This window comes from Trichomycterus rosablanca, chromosome 6 (assembly GCF_030014385.1).
Source record: "Trichomycterus rosablanca isolate fTriRos1 chromosome 6, fTriRos1.hap1, whole genome shotgun sequence".
NCBI classification, from domain to species: domain Eukaryota; kingdom Metazoa; phylum Chordata; class Actinopteri; order Siluriformes; family Trichomycteridae; genus Trichomycterus; species Trichomycterus rosablanca.
The window spans coordinates 4,655,001-4,675,259 of record NC_085993.1 but is presented as its reverse complement, the minus strand read 5'-3'; the positions used below and the strand labels follow the sequence as shown (position 1 = coordinate 4,675,259).

The 20,259-nt window shown below is 43.2% G+C and overlaps 1 long non-coding RNA gene across 1 annotated transcript; it reads left to right on the top strand.

Moving 5' to 3' along the window:
* The first annotated feature begins 12,194 nt into the window (after window positions 1–12,194).
* LOC134316209 (uncharacterized) lies at window positions 12,195–16,198 on the top strand. The gene is made up of 4 exons (XR_010013059.1): window positions 12,195–12,232; window positions 12,368–12,509; window positions 13,716–13,863; window positions 14,525–16,198. It is a non-coding gene; the product is annotated as an uncharacterized LOC134316209 (long non-coding RNA).
* The last annotated feature ends 4,061 nt before the right edge of the window (window positions 16,199–20,259 follow it).

Genomic DNA, 20,259 nt, shown 5'->3' with positions numbered 1-20,259 from the left:
TTATCCAGGACGACACCAAGGCTTCTTACATTATCAGATGGTCTGATCTGGGAGTCATCAAGAGAGATGACTAGGTCCTGGGTTGGAGATTGATCTCCAGGAATAAGTAACAGCTCGGTCTTGCTTGGATTGAGTTTTAGATGATGAGCTGACGTCCATTGTGAGATATCTCGCAGACATGCTGAGATATTGATCTCAGCATGATGTTAGTCATCTCCAATCTGTTTCAAATGGTTCTTAGGGTGTCAGAAGTCTCAGAAGTGCTACCTGCCTGGCCTGTTACCTGTCTGAGCGAAGATCACTCACCCACAAATTTAATTTTACGCCCGATGCCCTGCTTATATCTGGACCTGGGACCAGCACTCAGGGTGCACTGATGTGCCCCTCCCCCTCTAATGGCTAGATTCATGTACCACCATATGAGCCCAGTCCAGGATTTGAACCCCCAAAACTCTGGCACTGCTGTTACTTGCACTGCGGCTCTTACCGTTACGCCCTGGACAGGTTGCCAGTCAATCAAAAAGAAGACACACACACACACACACACACACTCATACAAGTAGAGACACTTTTCTGTTGAGACTACATTAAACGGCACACACACATTCACACACACACACACAAACACACAAAGAGCAATTTTAGTATCTCTAATCAACCTGCCTGAGTTCCCGAAGAAAACACACGCAGACTTTGGGAGAACATGCAAACTCCACACAGAAAGAAGCCAGACCGCTCCACCTGGGAATCAAACCCAGAACCTTCTTGCTGTGAGGCCACAGTGCTACCCACCGAGCCAATGTGCTCCTGCAGGTGCTAAAACAAATTACATGCAAAACAAGAGGAACATTTCTGTAATAAATGTGTTTGTCATTAAGGAGGCGCTTCAGTGGAACCCACCAAACAAACAGCTCATTATGATCACAGTTACAAATGAGTGGAATTTTAATCAGTCATTCATTTATTTATTGTCAGTTTTCACTGCGGGTACAATTCACCGGGTGAAAGGCAGGAAACACCTTGGACAGGACGCCATTAAGTCTCAATCTGTATGAAGATATTATTCGATTCTTCTTCCGTAACATGTTTGACTTTTTCATTCGCTGGGAGCTTTAATACGCGGTAATAGCTGATGCTCGCTGAGATAATCCATTCCACCTTAAGAAAAGCTTTGCCTAAGCACAATTCCCATGAGCCGCTTGATGCCGTAACACAATCAGCTTTCATTACCAGCAGGTGATTCTGAGACGCGGGCCGATGGGAATTGAGGAACCGTCGTTAATAAAAGATTCCCCCGCCGATGTTCGGACCACCCGAGGAACGGCAGATTGGATCTCGGCTCCGTCTTAGAAAGCGGGTCGTTATTTAACTGTCCACAATGGGCGTCCTCACAAAAGCCCGACTATCCATCCAATCACCATTCAATTAACTTCTCCCGCTCTGGGTGAGCCTGGAAAATTGAATGCCACAAAAAAACACTTGTACACTCAGCCAGGGCGGCTAGATTTAATTATGCGTCACTCATTACTTCAGGAGCGTTTGGAACAATAAGGCTGTTAAAGGGAAAGTACAGCCTCGGTAATCCGGCCGCGTGCGCTGTTTACACAGCTAGTGTGAAGAAAAGCTGGGAAGATCAACTATATGGACAAAAGTATCGGGACACTCCTTCTAGTTATTGAGTTCATGTGTTTCAGCCACAGCATGATGATTCAGCATACTATGATTATATAGGGACAGTGTTAGCCCAGTGGTTAAGGTACTGGACTAGTACTCAGAAGGTTGCCGGTTCAAGCCACACCACTGTCAGGTTGCCACTGTTGGGCCCCTGAGCAAGGTCCTTAACCCTCAATTGCTCAAAAAAGAAAACAACGAATGAGTCAAAATTGTAAGTTGCTCTGGATAAAAGCGTCTGCTAAAGGCTGATATGTAAATGAAATTATATGCTTACGATGCTCTGTAGCAACAGTTTAAGGAAGGTCCTTTCCTGTTCCAGCATGATTGTTCCCCTGTGCACAAAGCATCTCTATAAAGACATGAAAAAACACACCGCTGAACAGATCTGGAATGAACTGGAACATCAACTGATGCTTTTTAGACCAGCCGTACAAATCCTCTTTTGACTGAATGGGCACAAATTCCCACAGACATACCAGAAGGCTTATAAGAAGCCCTCTCAGAAGAGTGTCTGTTCACATAAAGGTCACTCTATATTAATAGCATTTGTTTTTGAAATGGGACGTCCAACAAGCTTGTGGTCAGTCAGTAGAGCATCAGATTAATAGATCTGAGACGTGGGTCACAGAGGCTGAATCCCCTGTTATGGTACACTAGCCACACCCATTGCACCCAACATGTGCACCAATTTAGTGCTTCCAAATGTGTTTAGTGAAGATTGTTAGCTGTTCCAGTATGACTGTACCCCTGTGCACAAAGCAAGGTTCAGGACAACATGGTGGCTTGCAAAGAGCCTTGACCCATCCATCTTGCCATCCTGAATGTCTCCTCTGTCCCACCAACCGCCTGCACGTCCTCTCCTCATCAGCACCCTTCTCTCTACAGAACTCTCCTCCCTCTTCTGCACACGCTCAGATCATCTCAGTCCTACCCCTCTGACTTTCCTACCTTCCTACCTACCCTCAAATCTCAGCTCTGCTACCAGTTGGCTGGGCACCCCCTAGCGGTCACAATTGGCAGGTGTCTGCAGTTCATGTGTTTCAGCCACAATAATTGCTAACAGGTGTATTAAATCACTTATATAAATGAAATGACATGCTTACAATGCTCTGTAGCAACAGTTTAGGGAAGGTCCTTTCATGTTCCAGCATGATTGTTCCCCTGTGCACAAAGCAAGATCTATAAAGACATGACAAAACAGCTCTGGAATAAACTGGAACATCAACTGATGCTTTTTAGACCAGCCATACAGATGCTCTTTTGACTGAATGGGCACAAATTCCCACATACATGTCGGAAGGCTTATAAGAAGCCCTCTCAGAAGAGTGTCTGTTGTTATAGCTGGAAAGATTGACATAGTTTTTAAAATGGGACGTCCAACAAGCTGATGGTCAGGTGTCCAAATACTTTTGAAACACATTGTAAAAGCATTATAGAAGAGAATCAGTCAGTGGAGCATCGGAGAGTCATAGCGACCGAATCCCCCATTATGCTGCACTATATGGCCCAAAGTATGTGAACACTTACTTTAGAGATCAGTCGAGCTCAGGTGTTTCAGCCACACCCATTGCTAACAGGTGCACAAATTAAATGCTTCCAAATATGTTAGCTGTTCCTGTACGACTGTACCCCTGTGCACAAAGCAAGGTTCAGGACAACATGGTGGCTTGCAAAGAGCCTTGACCTTCTTCTTCTATTGGCTGCTCCTGTTAGGAATGGCCACGGCGGATCGTTTGTATCCATCCAGTGATAGCTCAGTGGTTAAGGTACTGGACTAGTAAACAGAAGGTTGCCGGTTCAAGCCCCACCACCACCAAGTTGCCACTGTTGGGTCCCTGAGCAAGGCCCTTAACCCTCAATTGCTCATCGTGTTCCGCTCATTGTGTAAGTCGCTTTGGATAAAAGCGTCTGCTAAATGCTGAAAATGTAAATGTAAATCTTGCCATCCTGAACGTCTCCTCTGTCCCAACAACCACCTGCACGTCCTCCATCACAGCATCCATAAACCTCCAGTTTGGCTTCCTCTCCTTATCTGCACCCTTCTCTCTACAGAACTCTCCTCCCTCCTCTGCACATGCTCAGATCATCTCAGTTCTACCCCCCTAACTTTCCTACATGCACTGAAGCTCTTATAAACAGGATATTCCACTACCGCATCAGGGCTGGGATTCTGATCTCAGAGTTCGAATCTCAGATCTGCTACCGGTCGGCTGGGCGCCCCCTAGCTGGCACAATTGGCAGTGTCTGCAGCAGACAAACTGGACTAGTCTACTGAATGGGAAAAGACTGGACTAAAAAAAAGTGCGAGGTCTTGACCGCTGTGTAAGGACTCTGGTTAGAAGCCCAAGTCGCTTTACAGAAGTACAGGTCAGTGCGTGACTCTCCATGCATGTGACTGGCCTCACACGTGAATCCACCAAAGCACAGGTAAATAAGAAGGGGTCGATGGACCACGCACACGTGTGTCAGGCAAATATACCCTCCTCGGACACAATCATGGTTCCAAACAGCAGAAAATGCATAAATCTATTTCCTCGGCTGCCCCCCTTAGGGGTCGCTGCCGGTTCGTGATCCGTATTATTAATATGGCACAGTTTTTATGCCGGATGCCCTTCCTGACACGACCCTCCTTATTTATCCGGGCTTGGGACCGGCACTACAATGCACTTGTTTATGCATCCTTGCGATTATGTACCTATAGGACAATTCAGTGTCTCCAATTAGCCTGGCTGCATGTTTTTGGACTGTGGGAGATAACCGGAGCACCCAGAGGACACCCACGCAGACACGGGGAGAACATGCAAACTCCGCACAGAAAGGACCCAGACCGGCCCACCTGGGGTTCGAACCCAGGACCTTCTTGCTGTGAGGCGACAGTGCTACCCACTTAGCCACCGTACCACCCAGCAGAAAAGGCATAAATAAAATAGTAAATTAAATAAATAGATTTGTGAAAAGCATTTTAGAACAGAGAAGGATGTTAGACTTGCAGAAAGGCTCGTGTTTAAGCGTCCGTATACTTTTGGCCGTTTGGTGTACGATGGTGTGTCGTCTCCGGTGTCATTTCGTTAACGCTTCCGTATTTTTCTCCCTGGAGCGAAGCGATTTTAAATGATCCTGCTCAGCACTATCGTTCAGGGAGAGACGGGCTCGGAGCCACGAATCCGTCAGCGCGATGGCGCCCGGCTGAAGTTAGATATGGTTTCACGAGCCGCTCGGTTCAATAGTCATTATTCCAGAGCAACATTCCACGTCGAGCCATGCGAAGCTAAAGTGTGTTTAATTATCTGATCTTAATTCCACTTCTGATTTAAAGTTTAGTGGAAACGAGCAGAAATCGGCGGATCAGCAGCCGAGCGGTAATTTGAGCAGCCGGGGGGGAAGGATCCGTCCTAATTGTCGGTAAAATTAAAAAGGTTTTCGGGCTCTGAAAGGCCCCCGAATGTGCATTAGGCTCTTATTGCGTATGCAGAATTTAGTGGCAGGTTATTGGCGCTTGATAAATGCTTGCCAATTAAGCACTATCATGAAAGTCTGAATGTGGGTATAATTGTTCCCGGGAAGTGTATGAAAATTGGTTAAATAGATGAAAATGTGAGAATGATTCATGGTGCCAGGATGAGGCTCTCAGGTGAGAGAGCTTCGGCTCTTCATCAGCTCTTTATCTGGGTGTAAATGTGTGAATGCAAAATACAGAGCGTACAGAGCTCACGTTCATAAATGTTAATTACGACTGAGCCGCCTTTTTAACTTCTCACTCTCTTCACACTTTTTCTCTTTGTTGTTTTTATATGATACAAAAGTGTAATGAGGAAGGACGTGTCTCAATAGAGAGAGAGCGAGGCGAATCCCCACATATCTCGTAGAAGGAAATATAGAATCCATACACAGATATTCAATCCAAGGGAGAATAATATTGCTAAATAATAATGTCTGAACAGTTGTAGCCTAGTGGTTAAGGTACAGGCTGATACACCGATCAGCCATAACATTAAAACCACCTCCTTGTTTCTACACTCACTGTCCATTTTATCAGCTCCATCTACCACAGCCTTTCTCAACCGGGGTGCCGTCTGGCTTCGTCAGGGGTGCCGTCAAAAATATTCTGACCTTACTGATACTATGAAATAAATTTAAAATACAAAAAAGTCAACTTATCATGAAAATGTAGACCATTAGCCGGCTCAAACATCAAAACTTGTCTCACACGCCCCTTTCCCCATGCTACAACGTCAATGCGGGTTGCGTGCGTTGCCTATAGTGATGGCTCGTTCGCGAACGATCCGATTCTATTGAACGGCTCTTTAAAATGAACAAAAGGAACCGAGTCGCGCCTCTGGGAGCCGTTATAATATATATTTATAGTTCTTATCGGCTGTAATTCAACCATTCTGCTTCCATCAGTAGAGGAAATTAATCAGTCATAATAAGAGCTGTTTATTGTCGAAATTCAAATCACTTTTAGTATCGCGGAGAGAGCAAGTGACACACACACACACACACACACACATACAGAGAGAGAGCTCATTACCTCATTAATGTAAATATTATCATTTTTATTGTTATTATTTTGCACTGTTTTTATTAACATTTTATTCTATTTTATATTTTTGCACATGTAACTGTTTTGTATATATTTGTTCTTTTTTATTGTTGTTTTTATTATTTTTCTGTAACTTGCTTTGGCAATACGAATGTCCTTATTTGTCATGCCAATAAAGCTTCTTTTGACTTTGAGTTTGAGAGCCGTAACTAAGCAAACCATGCAGACAATGAGCAGTGCTAGTGGTATAATGACAAATAATTGAGAAATAAAATATAAACTTGTTTAATGATGTTAAATCTGATTGGTTCATGGCGCGTATGTTTTAAAGCAGAAACAAACACAGCCACATCTCTGCACAAGAGAGGATTTTTCTGAAACTTAATGCAATGCAACCTCAGTACGTCTCATCCCTGTAGTGTTTTTGTGTGTTAGCAGTCCGAGGGATGCAGAGTGTAAGTTTTTTAGTACATTTTAGACTGGGGTGACTTGAGATTTTGAATACTTTTAAACGGTGCCGTGACTGAAAAAAGGTTGAGAAACACTGATCTAACATATAGAAGCACTTTGAAGTTCTACAATTACTGACTGTAGTCCATCTGTTTCTCTACATACTTTTTAACCTGCTTTCACCCTGTTCTTCAATGGTCAGGACCACCACAGGGTAGGTATTATTTGGGTGGTGGATCATTCTCAGCACTGCAGTGACACTGACATGGTGGTGGTGTGTTAGTGTGTGTTGTGCTGGTATGAGTGCATCAGACACAGCTCACTGTCACTGCTGGACTGAGAATAGTCCACCAACCAAAAACATCCAGCCAACAGCGCCCCGTGGGCAGCGTCCTGTGACCACTAATGAAGGTCTAGAAGATGAGCAACTCAAACAGCAGCAATAGATGAGCGATCGTCTCTGACTTTACATCTACAAGGTGGACCAACTAGGTAGGAGTGTCTAATAGAGTGGACAGTGAGTGGACACGGTATTTAAAAACTCCAGCAGCGCTGCTGTGTCTGATCCACTCATACCAGCACAACACACACTAACACACCACCATGTCAGTGTCACTGCAGTGCTGAGAATGATCCACCACCTAAATAATACCTGCTCTGTGGTGGTCCTGTGGTGGTCCTGTGGGGGTCCTGACCATTGAACAACAGGGTGAAAGCAGGTTAAAAAAGCATGTAGAGAAACTACAGTGGACTCCTATATGGTAAGTGGAGCTGATAAAATGGACAGTGAGTGTAGAAACAAGGAGGTGGTTTTAATGTTATGGCTGATCAGTGTATGTGGACACCTAACCTAATCTTGTTGGGCATGGATATGGCGCTGCATGTAACAGACTCTGGGAATGGCTTTTACAAGATTGTGTGTGAGTGTGTCTGTGTGGGAATTTGTGCCTATTTAGTCAAAGTGGCACAGAGTCATGAGGTCAGGCACTAGTCTTAAACAATTTATGTCTTAGTAAATCTTAGTAAATCAGGTGATGAAGCTCATGCACTCCACTGCTTTTCCTGGTCAGGGTTGCGGTGGGGCTGGTTCCTCTAGAATCACTGAGCGCAATGTGGTAATACAACCCGGCTCAGACGGCAATTCATGGCAGGGCCTTAGCTAACTCCCCCCTCCCTTCTCAGACACAGCCAATCCAGTCTGTATGTAGACACCCGACTGGCCGATAGCACCTCAGTAGAGTTGAACTTGCTTGCCAACCGTCCCGTAAAATACGGAATTGTTCCTTATTTGAAAACTAAACGTAGTGTTCCGTATTGAACTGATACGGCGCGCTTTGTTTTAGATTTTTATCAATGGGAGAGAAATGCTACAGATTAGACTGAGACAGGCCGATATGTATGAAACAAAAGGAAACTGCCGCTACCGTGGGAATTAGAAAGTGTTTGGTTATTATTTTAAGTAGTGTTCACTTTTAGTCTTAGTAATGCCATGTGTGCGCAGGCTTATCAGCGTAACAACCGGTTTATTACTCCGCTGTTTGAGTAGCGCAGTGGGCAGAGCAAATGGCGCATATTTTTCCGCCCTAGGTTCGAATCCGGCTTAGGGCAAAAGTAAAGTAACACAAGCAGGGCCGGCGCTATGGGGGCATTGGGGTGGGCAGATTTTCTCACTGCCCCCCTAAGCAACACAGTCCAGAACCGGGGCTGCATGTCAGTGTAAAGATGGATTATGTAGAAATGTTGTTTGCACTATTGAGAAAAAATGTTACATGATGTTCTTTATGTTGTTTTGCTTAAAATATGGTTTTGATTTATTATTATAAAGAATGAAAATAATAAATGTTAAACAGCCTAAATAAAACATTTTGATAATGTTCCTATGACGGTGTAAGACCCGTTATATCTTTTTTAGGTGCAACCCTAACCACCTACAACCCCCACCCAGCCCCCCACCCCCCGCTCAGGTAAACACCCGACATCCCATCCCCCACCCTATGCCTCCCGCCAACCCGCCAGCCCAGGGTGCTCCTTATTTCCAGTTCTGAAAGTTGGCAACCCTAAGTGGAACCCTGGATACCACTGCACCACCTGAGCTCTGCTTTTTGATCGTTGTACTCTAGATTACTTTAAATGTATCTAGACTGGTGGATCCTACATTCTTAGAAACCAAGAAAACAGTTTTTTTGTGACAGAAAATGAGAAGCATCTCTTCTAGTTGTGATAATATTTCTGTGTGAGTGTCCAATCACTCTCAGATGCTAAAAATCAACGTTCAAAGCAACATAATGGTGCTTTCACCGATTTATTTCAGTTTCATGTTTCATTTGGTGTGTATTTGAGGAATATTAGCAGCTTAGCTCTTAAAAATGTTATTGATTCTCCATTTTCGGTTCATTTGGCCGGCCTACAAAAAAATACACCGCCCAAAGGTCAAGCTTTGATTCCTCGAGATGATTAATGATGATTCTCACACGTGTTTCATTTAGCTGCCAGTTCGGTTACAAATCTCTCTCAAACTGTTCAGTACAAAAGCATTCAATAAAAAAAAAACCAAAAAAAAAAAACACGGTTAATACACTATTGGTCAAAAGTATGTGGACACTCCTTCTAATAACTGAGTTCTGGGGTTTCAGGTGTTTAAAATCACTCATTCACTCACTCACTTTCTTAACCGCTTATCCAATTAGGGTTGTGCGGGGGTTGGGGGGGATTCTGGAGCCTATCCCAGCTTTTCAAAGGGCGCAAGGCACACATGAACACCCTGGATGGGGCGCCAGTCCATAGCAGGGCAGACACACACACACACACACACACACACACACACATTCACCTATAGGGCAATTCAGTGTCTCCAATTAACCTGACTGCATGTTTTTGTGTTTTTGGCTCCTGGAGGAAACCCACGCAGACACGGGGAGAACATGCAAACTCCGCCCTGTCTGGGGATCGAACCCAGGACCTTCTTGCTATGAGGCCACAGTGCTACCCACCAAGCCGCCCTGTTTAAAATCAATTATATATAATAAATGATTGATTCTAACGTGGTGGCAGCAGTTTGAGAAAGTCCCTTCAGGTGGCACAGTGGTCTCTTATGCCAGCCCGACACTGCTGAGATCTGAGTTCGAATTTCAGATGTGATATCGGCCGGCCAAGGGTCCAAACAGACATGATTTTGTCACGTCTATGTCTCGACTGTAATGGATTGGCGCCCTGTCTAGGCTGTTCCTGTATTGTCCCAGTGAAAACAGACCCACTGTGATCCTGACCAGTGTAAAGTGGTTGATGAAAATGAAATGAAAGATAAATGTGAGCTCTATAAGCGCATGTTATTGGGGTTTTTGGTTGGTTTTGTTATACCCAGGCTGCACCAGTTGGTGTTGGGGTGCCGCTCATGCGTTGTCGGTCCGGCTGGTTCTGGAAGTTTCCTACGTTCCTTCTTTCAGAGAGCAGCCTGTCATGTTGTGACAATCAGATCTCAGTTCTGCTCTATTCCTGTTCTATCCACTTATTCTGTTGTGGGCTGCGGACGTTTTTGTGTCTTTCATTTATTACTTTGTTTCTGTTATTTTGGCCACCACATTTATTTGCATTTATCCCCAATTTGTTAGTGGTTTTGAGCCCCAGTATTGTTCTACCTTGGGTTCTTTTTCCATTCTTGCAGGTTTGTAGATTCGCTTCACATTTCAGTAGCAGTCTGGTGTTTTATACTGTATCATGTCATATGCTTCTTTAAATGCTTTATACGTGCACAGAGACACGGAGGGTATGTCTGAAAACCTAGCGAGCTGCCTTGCTACCTCAGTAGAGAGGATTCTAATAAGACATCAAACTCATAAGGCAGATTATTTAGACGCTCTACTTAAACAGCAATTACATCACACTTACTAAGCTAATACAATTAGCCTCAGGCCATTCAAACCAATGGGATGAGGCAGCACAACCTGCTAGCACGCCAGCTAACGTCTCCCTCTGTGTACCGAAATCGTTAAACTGTCCCTGACAAGCCTGAATTTACTAATAAACGACACGTGTATACTTTTATACGGATTTAGTTACATTTGAAAAGAACTCAGTTAGTTGCTCCACATTCGTCCACTGCATTTGTATTTTTGTGAGAAACGTCATGCTGCACTGAATTCTGGGATTGCCTTCAGCGCTAAGGAAGCACACAGAGCTCCCTCGTTATGCAGTCAGATTATCACTCAGATTTAAGGCACCTCAGTAGGAGCATTTTAAAGTATCTTCATTTTTAAGGATTTAGACACGCCCTCTTCTCAGGAGAGTATAGGATGATGTAAAATGCGTCTGTGTAGAGAGATCAGTAGGTTTTCAGACAGATCTGTTATCATTGGTTCTGTGCACGTATGTCCTCCACATTCACTATTACTGACAGTTACTAGGGTTGCCTGTTAGTGGGGTTGCCAGGTCTCCAGACAATACACCATAACGTATTTTTAATGCCATCAATCCTTTTGTAGAAGCCATTGTTATTATCAGATGCAGAAAATCATTGCAAACAAAAACATTTCTTTACATTTTTGTCCCTAGCCCAGTATTTTGCCCCTGTTTTTACCCATTTTTACAATTTCCCTCTTTCCTTCTCTTTAAATCTTGAGGACTGACTACATGGTTCATTCACACCTCATTGCTCTTTTGTTTTCTGTCCTTTTGTCATGATGATGGTGTTGGGTGGAGTCCTACGACGGCGTATTAGGGCCACTTTAAAGAAAATATATTTTTTTAAGTTTCAATTTTGAGAATAAAGTCAAAATAATTACAAGAATAAAGTCAAAATAATTACGAGATTAAAGTCAAAATAACTACGAGATTAAAATGGAAATACATTATGGCCATAGCAACCTCCTTGTGTTAAAATGGGGGACGTTCATGATTTGTTATACTTTCAAATCTGTTTCACAAATAAAGAAGTCCCCGACCTCCTGTAACATCAGCACCAGTTTGTTATTAGTATAAGGACGCTGAAACAGCTTTGTAATAAACTGTTTATTTAGAAGAACGTGCACCACTGGTGAGCTCTCGTCTGCGTCATCGGCAGTACCTTAACCGAGCCTTATGGACTCGTACGATAAATTAAAGCCGTTTGGCATCGCTATAAATGGTTGCATTGACTGGTTTAGCCGTCATGTCATGTGGATGGAAGCGTACAATACAAACAGCCACCCATATATAATTGCGGGTTACTGGATAACCACAATAACACTCATTATAAAGCTGCCCTTGGCGCTTGCGTGCCGATCCAGGTACTAAGACCCGTGCTTCTCTGAACTGACAAGCCTACGACAGCTGCTCACTCTTTGGCCATAAAGTTTTGACTTTATTCTCATAATTATTTCAACTTTATTCTCATAATATTTCGACTTTAATCTCAAAATCAAAACTTACAAATATTTTTCACAGTGGCCTTAATACGTAGAGTCCAGTGGTTGTGCTTCTGTATTTTAATTGCCTTCTCTTTTTTTGGTGGTCAGGGTCACAGAGTTCACTGGACTTTGAGTGCTTTTGATTTTGGACACGTCTCTGTCCCATTTTCTACACAGCAGTCCGGTCGGTTACGCACATTGATTTTTCTTGTGCTGCTTATATGTTGTTTTGTTGTTGTTTTTTTATTTTTTTATTGATTTCTTGAGATTCCAGGTTGATTTCTGGGTTGTTTTTTACTTTTCTTATGTTTCTGTACAGACATGATTGGCTTTATCTGAATGTTGGCTAAAGCCCCGAGATGGATTGGCACCAGTGTCTAGTGTTTCCCGGTAGAACAGAACCTGCTGCGACCCTGACCAGGATAAAGAGTTTGATGAGTATAAAATGAATTGATAAATGGGTATATTTCATTTTTTTTTTTAAACACTTGTACAGCTTAAGAGTGATTGTGCAGTGGCTCAGTGGGTAGCATGGTCACCTCACAGCAAGAAGGTCCTGGGTTTAATTCCCAGGGAGAGCGGCTGGGGTTCTTCCTGTGTGGAGTTTGAATGTTCTCAACGTGTCTGTGTGGGTTTCCTTCGGGTGCTCCGGTTTCCTGCCACAGTCCAATGACGTGCAAGTGAGGTAAACTGGAGATACAAAATTGTCCATGACTGTGTTTGATATTAAAAACTTGAACTGATGAATCTTGTGTGGAGAGTAACTACCGTTCCTGTCATTAATGTAACCAAAGTGTAAAACATGACGTTAAAATCCTAATAAATAAATAAATAAATAAATAAATAAATAAATAAATAAATAAGAGCGATGATGCACCAGTGGGGCCAGTCAGTTTTCAGTTGCTTTTATCTGTTAGCTTTCAACCATCTTCAGTGTTTTTAATTCTGTGACGTGACGTGATTCTTTTCAGCTGTTTTGTACTTCAGGCTTAACGGCGCTTTACAAATAAAGCTTCACTTACAGATGTGTTTTTCTGAAGCGCACACACAGATGTTTGGTATTCATCACATCTGTTTCCAAAGTAAGCACTTATCTGCAGATTGCTAACCATGAGAATGATTTCTGAGCAGTTTATTCTATTATATTTTATGCATTTTCTCCCATTTTTTAGTGTAGTCAATTTGTCTTCCGCTGCTGGGGGATCCCTGATTGCAGTCGAGGTGGGTATATTGCTGCTCACGCCTTCTTTGACCCGCGCGCAGCCCTTAGCGGATCCCTTTCCATCTATGCACTCTGCACAGGTGCCTCTATGTGCTAATCAGGATCCTTAGACAGCGTTTGAAGACCCTGCCCACATAGTCCGGTCATCCCGCCCTAGCAGAACTGTGTCTGCTGCAGGCAATGGCAACTCGGTGGCAACGCCGAGTTTCAAACTAAAGAGTTCAGAATCTTGGCGCTGGTGTGTTAGTGGCCTGTTCTGAGCAGTTTTTAACTCGGAGATCTTTGCTGAAGCCGGAGAGTCCCGGGGTCTTTGGTTCAGGAGAATCATCCAACAGCCCAGAGATCTGAACTCTCCTTTATGTTCAGATCTGATCTCACGGCTGTCTGTGAGAAACTAAAGTGTTGATATCAAAGAGATCTCGATTCTTATTCATATTTCCTTCAGGAGAAGGAATCTTCTGTCAAATTGAAGGAGCTCAGAAGAGGACGTGAATTCCAGCTGGATCTGAGCTGTGTCAGCAAAACCTCCTGAAATCTGTGTCATTAAAATGGACTAGCTTGAATTTTCATCCTTTATCAGCACGTCAGTGAAGGTAAACCTGACACTTCAATTACGTAACACCAGGTGTAAAATTCCCCTTCAAATAAATACCCAATACAGTCTTCTCAGTGGCTTCTCAATTTCTCGCCACTGCTGCCACCCCCGGCCCCTGACAACATGCATGCTTTCATTGATCACTTCTTTTCACCTGTCAGGGGCGTGGTGTTCTAGAGTACAATATTGCTTCTATCTGTGATCAGCCAACACTGACAAAGCGACGAGGAACCCTCAATGTTCAAGTCTAGATTGAAAACATATTTATTTACACAGGCTTTTGAATAGTCTTTTCAAACTAGGGATGTGTGGCCGGTCCTGGGCTTCTGGCTGCACCTGATTTCTGACCCCTAGTACCAGAACTGCCCACCCGACTATAGACAAAGGCGCAGAGCTTGGGAGTTCTTGGTCATAGAAACTTGTGGTGATCAGGGATGTTGGGTTGCTGTCGTTCTGCCTCTCTTGTCCGATCACTCAGGTTTGATGACGGTGGGGGAGGTGGGCGCTGATGTCCTGTGAAAGCCTTCATGACTTTGTTACCTGCTCGCTCTTCCTTTTAGTTATGCTGTAATCATTAGGGTTGCCGGAGTCTAATAGTCCTCTCTGTAAAACTGATATTTTACTGTTAATGATTTCACATTTTAACTACATTTTTACAGTTTGGTGGTTCTGACGGAAACCTGTTTACCCACCAGAGGTTGTCAAGACCAACAATGCCATGCCAACAATGCTGCTCCTGCTAGATGTGACAGAAGCCTGGCGTGTTTGCACCAAAAATGTCAGGAACTCACTACAGACTTTATCACAGACTATTATTTATTGCCAGTTATAACATTTAGTTCAATTTAATTTTGTGTTTGTATGATTTGTGTAAATTCTATTCATTTAAATTATCCACCAGGCCACCCAAGGAGGACGGGGGGCCCTGCTGAGTCTGGTTCCTCTCAAGGTTTTTTCCTGTATTTTAAGAGTTTTTCCTTGCCACTGTCGCCCTCGTCTTGCTCAATAGAAGGTTTTTGGTCTGTCGGTCCTGGAGTCTGTAAAGTTGCTTTGAGGCAATGTCCATTGTAAAAAGCACTATACAAATAAATTTGACTTGACTTGACCCTGTTTGTGCCACTGGTACTCCCCCCACAGACACCAAATCCAGTTGTGTCCAACTGCAGCTTCTCTCTTTCTCGTTCCTACCCACTGTTCCCTCTGGCACACACAGCCACCATTCTCTTCTTTTCACTTGCTAGGGCCGAGGTTTCGCAGACCGCAGTATTGAATCTGGAAAGCCACGCACTGCTGTCTGTGATCAGCTGACCCCTTGCAGTTGCTTGACCATCAGTACAGATTGCAATTGCCCAGCAATGAGAAACCCACTGTCTCTCCCCTGTGTACATTTACATTTTTGGCTTTTAGCAGACGCTTTTATCCAAAGCGACAGTACATGTACAGTACCATGACAGTATATTATCTAAGCAATTGAGGTTTAAGGGCCTTGTTCAAGGGCCCGACAGTGGCAACCTGGCAACCTTTAGATTACTAGTTCGGTACCTTAACCACTAGGCTACAACTGTGTAGGCACCCGGCCGGTGAGATTTAAAATTAAGAGACCCCAGCACTGATGGGCTAGACATTTATGCACTTTATTTATTTATTTATTTATTGTTGTTCTATTGCTGGGTGGCACAGTGTTTTAGTGGGTAGCACTGTCGCCTCACAGCAAGAAGGTCCTGGGTTCGATCCCCAGGCGTGGGTTTCCTCTGGGAGCTCCGGTTTCCTCCCACAGTCCAAAAACATGCAGTCAGATTAATTGGAGACACTGATTTGCCCTATAAGTGTGTGTGTGTGTATGTGTGTGTGCGTGTGTATGTATGTTTGTCTGCCCTGCGATGGACTGGCGTCCCATCCAGGGTGTTACTGTGTGCCTTGCGCCCATTGAAAAGCTGGGACAGGCTCCAGCACCCCCCCCAGTGACCCTAATTGGATAAGCAAATAAGACAATGAATGAATGAATGAATGAATGTTCTATTGCCATCGGAACCTTAATGTAAAGAATCACTCTTATATCTAACATTAAACAGTGCATTAAAATAGCACATTTAACACAGCAGTTCTAATAAAATAAAACACGCCTGATAAACTGTAAATTCTAGTAACCTCTACACCCTAAAGCATGAAACAGCTCCCTTATTTATTTATCTTTTTTTAACTTCTTCTATTTTATTGATTTTTTGTTCTGTTAAAATTTTATTGCTCCGGCACCTCAGTGCAGCTCGGCTGCTTCTATTTATTTCCCCCAAGTTTTGTGTCTCCAAACAGAATAAAAGTGATGTTAGAGTCCACGCCATTTGTTTCTTGATATTAATTTTACCGGTGCGCTAGTGAAACAGGATTAAATATCACGGTTATTAATGCAGGAACACTCTCCAGCACGTTCACCGTGGGTCTGAACTGTGTAAACTTTTGTCTGGATTTATGTTAGAGTTAGTGGTGTGCGATACTGCAAAATTTGGTATCGATCCGATACCAAGTAAATACAGGGACAGTTTCGCCGATATCGAACCGATACTGATACTTTTTACATTTTACATTTACATTTTCAGCATTTAGCAGACGCTCTTATCCAGAGCGACTTACAGAAGTGCTTCTATAGTGAACATTTCATTTCTCAAGTTTAGGTAAACAACAGTCGAAGAACACAAATCTGCTAAAACCTGTTAGAACCAAAGTGGCCTTTTTTTTTTTTTTTTTTTTTTTTTTTTTTTAATGGAAAAGATTGGAATAAAGTGTTAGTAAATAAGTACAAGTCAGCCTAAGTGTTTAGTAAAAAGGTGTGTTTTTAATCGTTTTTTAAAGACAGCAAGAGACTCAGATGTTCGGACAGACAGAGGAAGTTCGTTCCACCATTTGGGCGCTAGAACAGAGAAGAGCCTTGATGCTTGTGTTCCTTTAGTCCTGGATGGAGGCTCAAGTCGAGCGAGACTAGAGGCTCGGAGGTTGCGTGGTACAGAGCGGGGTTTGATTAGACCTCGAAGGTAGCTTGGGGCTGGTCCTTTTTTGGCTTTGTAGGCGAGCGTCAGTGTTTTAAACTGAATGCGTGCAGCTACAGGAAGCCAGTGAAGAGAACGCAGCAGTGGGGTGATGTGGCAGTGTTTGGGTTGGTTAAAAACCAGACGGGCAGCTGCATTTTGAATGAGCTGTAAGGGTTTAATCGTGGACATGGGAGCTCCAGCCAGAAGGGAGTTGCAGTAGTCCAACCGTGAGATTACAAGTGATTGCACCAGAATCTGAGTAGCTTCCCTGGAGAGAAATGGACGAATCTTCCTGATGTTGTACAGGAGGAACCGACACGCTCTTGTCATGTTGCCTATATAAGGAGAGAATGTCAGCTGGTTATCAAGAACAACACCAAGACTTCTTACCTTATCAGATGGTCTGATCTGGGAGTCATCCAGAGAAATGACTAGGTCCTGGGTTGGAGACTGATCTCCAGGAATGAGCAACATCTCTGTCTTGCTGGGATTAAGTTTTAGATGGTGAGCCGACATCCATTGTGAAAAATTAAGGTAGAAGGTTTTTAATAATTAAGGTAGAAGCATCATCAAATTGCTAAATCTGAATGAATTTTCATGAACTTTAAGTGTATTATTGTAATACAGTGGGGCCAAAAAGTATTTAGTCAGCCACTGATTGTGCAGGTTCTCCTACTTAGAAAGATGAGAGAGGTCTGTAATTTTCATCATAGGTACACTTCAACTATGAGAGACAAAATGAGAAAAAAAAATCCAGGAAATCACATTGTAGGATTTTTAAAGAATTTATTTGTAAATTATGGTGGAAAATAAGTATTTGGTCAGCAACAAAAGTTCAACTCAATACTTTGTAACATAACCTTTGTTGGCAATGACAGAGGTCAAACGTTTCCTGTAAGTCTTCACCAGGTTTGCACACACTGTAGCTGGTATTTTGGCCCATTCCTCCATGCAGATCTCCTCTAGAGCAGTGATGTTTTGGGGCTGTCGCTGGGCAACACAGACTCCACAAATTTTCTATGGGGTTGAGGTCTGAAGACTCGCTAGGCCACTCCAGGACCTTGAAATGCTTTTTACGGAGCCACTCCTTCGTTGCCCGAGCGGTGTGTTTGGGATCATTGTCATGCTGGAAGACCCAGCCACGTTCCATCTTCAATGCTCTCACTGATGGAAGGAGGTTTTGGCTTAAAATCTCACGATACATGGCCCCGTTCATTCTTCCCTTAACACGGATCAGTCGTCCTGTCCCCTTTGCAGAAAAACAGCCCCAAAGCATGATGTTTCCACCCCCATGCTTCACAGTAGGTATGGTGTTCTTGGGTTTTTCTTCTTCCTCCAAACATGACGAGTTGAATTTTTACCAAAAAGTTCCATTTTGATTTCATCTGACCACATGATATTCTCCCAATCCTCTTCTGGATCATCCATATGCTCTCTGGCAAACTTCAGACGGGCCTGGACATGTACTGGCTTAACCAGGGGGACACGCCTGGCACTGCAGGATTTTAGTCCCTCTCGGCATAGTGTGTATACTGATGGTAGCCTTTGTTACTTTGGTCCCAGCTCTCTGCAGGTCATTCATCAGGTCCCTCTGTGTAGTTCTGGGATTTTTGCTCACCGTTCTCATGATCATTTTTAATAGTGACTGAATACATGCATCCTTGTTAATTTAAAATAAAAAAATCAATGCTATTCTGTTTACATTTATAAGCACAAAGTCAAAAGAAAAGAGCTCTCATTCACCAAAACACGGAATAACAGCCTCACTACACATTCTCCGATTCATGTGCGTAGGGTGCGCAAAGTGCGTGAGGTGTGTCTGTACTTTACGTACGTATAGTTTACACTATTATTTCCATCAAATTGCCCCAATTTCTGTATCTGCAAAACAAAGTATTCAAAAACTTACAATCTTCCAATGCCTACCAATGTACTGATGTCTGTTAGGATTATAAGAACAGAACAACGTGACGGTACCACAACAAAACCCAGCAGAGCCGGAGGGAAGGAGCGAGGTGAGCATGTAAGATGTGAGAGGAGCGAGTCTGTACAGACATGATCTTTACTTTCTGGCGAAACGGGAGAAACGTGCTGAATGTTGTGGAGAAAAAGTGAAACTAAAGTATCGATCCCATCACACTAGTATCGATCCGATACCAATACCAACGTTGGTATCGATAATATCGATATTTGGATCAATCCGCCCACCACTTAGAGTGTCATGAATCCAGCCTCTTGGAGCTCCTGGAGCCATGTTAATGTGCCACGCCCCTCTCTCCAGGAGCACATGTTAGAGGTGTTTTTGTTTAGGTTGGCAAGCCAACGCCCCCTCATGGTGATTGGTCTTCGGCTAATTACCCCCAGCTGCACCTGGTCTGAGTTAATTAGCTCAGGGGATTTACGATGGCAGCTTGGGAACAGTCATTGGAGACTATTTTGCTTTTGCCCTTGATTCTGGTTTGTTTAGCTCCCGCCTGTCTGTTACTGTTTATGCCTTGTTTTGTCTTGTTTCTGTTTGTCTTAGTCTAGTTCTTGTTTAGCTTAAGGTTTATGTTCATGTTTAGCATTAGCTTAGGGCTCAGGTTTAGCATTTAGCTTAGTTAATGTGTGTTTAGTTTAGCAATGTTCCTGTATGTTTAGATTAGCGTTAGTGTTTAGCATAAGTCATGTGTTTGTCTGGTCTTGTTTAAACTTGTCTTGTGTCTTTTGTTATTATTAAACATTTGTTATATCATCTCTGCATGTGTGTAGCTAATCTAAATGCTAGTGCTAATTTAAACATAAACAATACTAAAGCTACACTAAATGCTAACACTAATCTAAACACACGCGAACAACGCTAAGGCTAAACCTGAGCCCTATGCTATAGCTAAACACGATCTTAGACTAACACAAGACATGAACAAGACTAAACCAGACCTCTAAGCTAAAGCAGGAGTATGAGCCAAAATTATGAACAGTATACAGGTCAAAATCATGACATGACAACAAGTAACACTTTCATCCAAAAGAACAACAAACCAAAATTGTGGCTAAACCAAAATAGCCTCTGCCAAATGATCCACAGCTGCTCCCTTAAATACCTTAAACATTTCACCTGAAACGAGGAGCAGCTGTGGATCACTGGCTACAGTCCAATCGGAGCAGAGGAGGTGTAGGCTTGAGTACCTAAACAAACCACCTCCAACATGTGCTCCTGGAGAGAGGGGCGTGGCACCATGGCTCCAGGAGCACAAATATGCTTGATTCGTGACAACTTTAGTGTTTTTATAATATTTGGAGATTTTTTTATTTGAGTGCTGTTCACAATTTAGAAACTGAAGACTCCGATTATTGTAGCTGTGAAATTGGATTTTTACTGGTAAACAGTT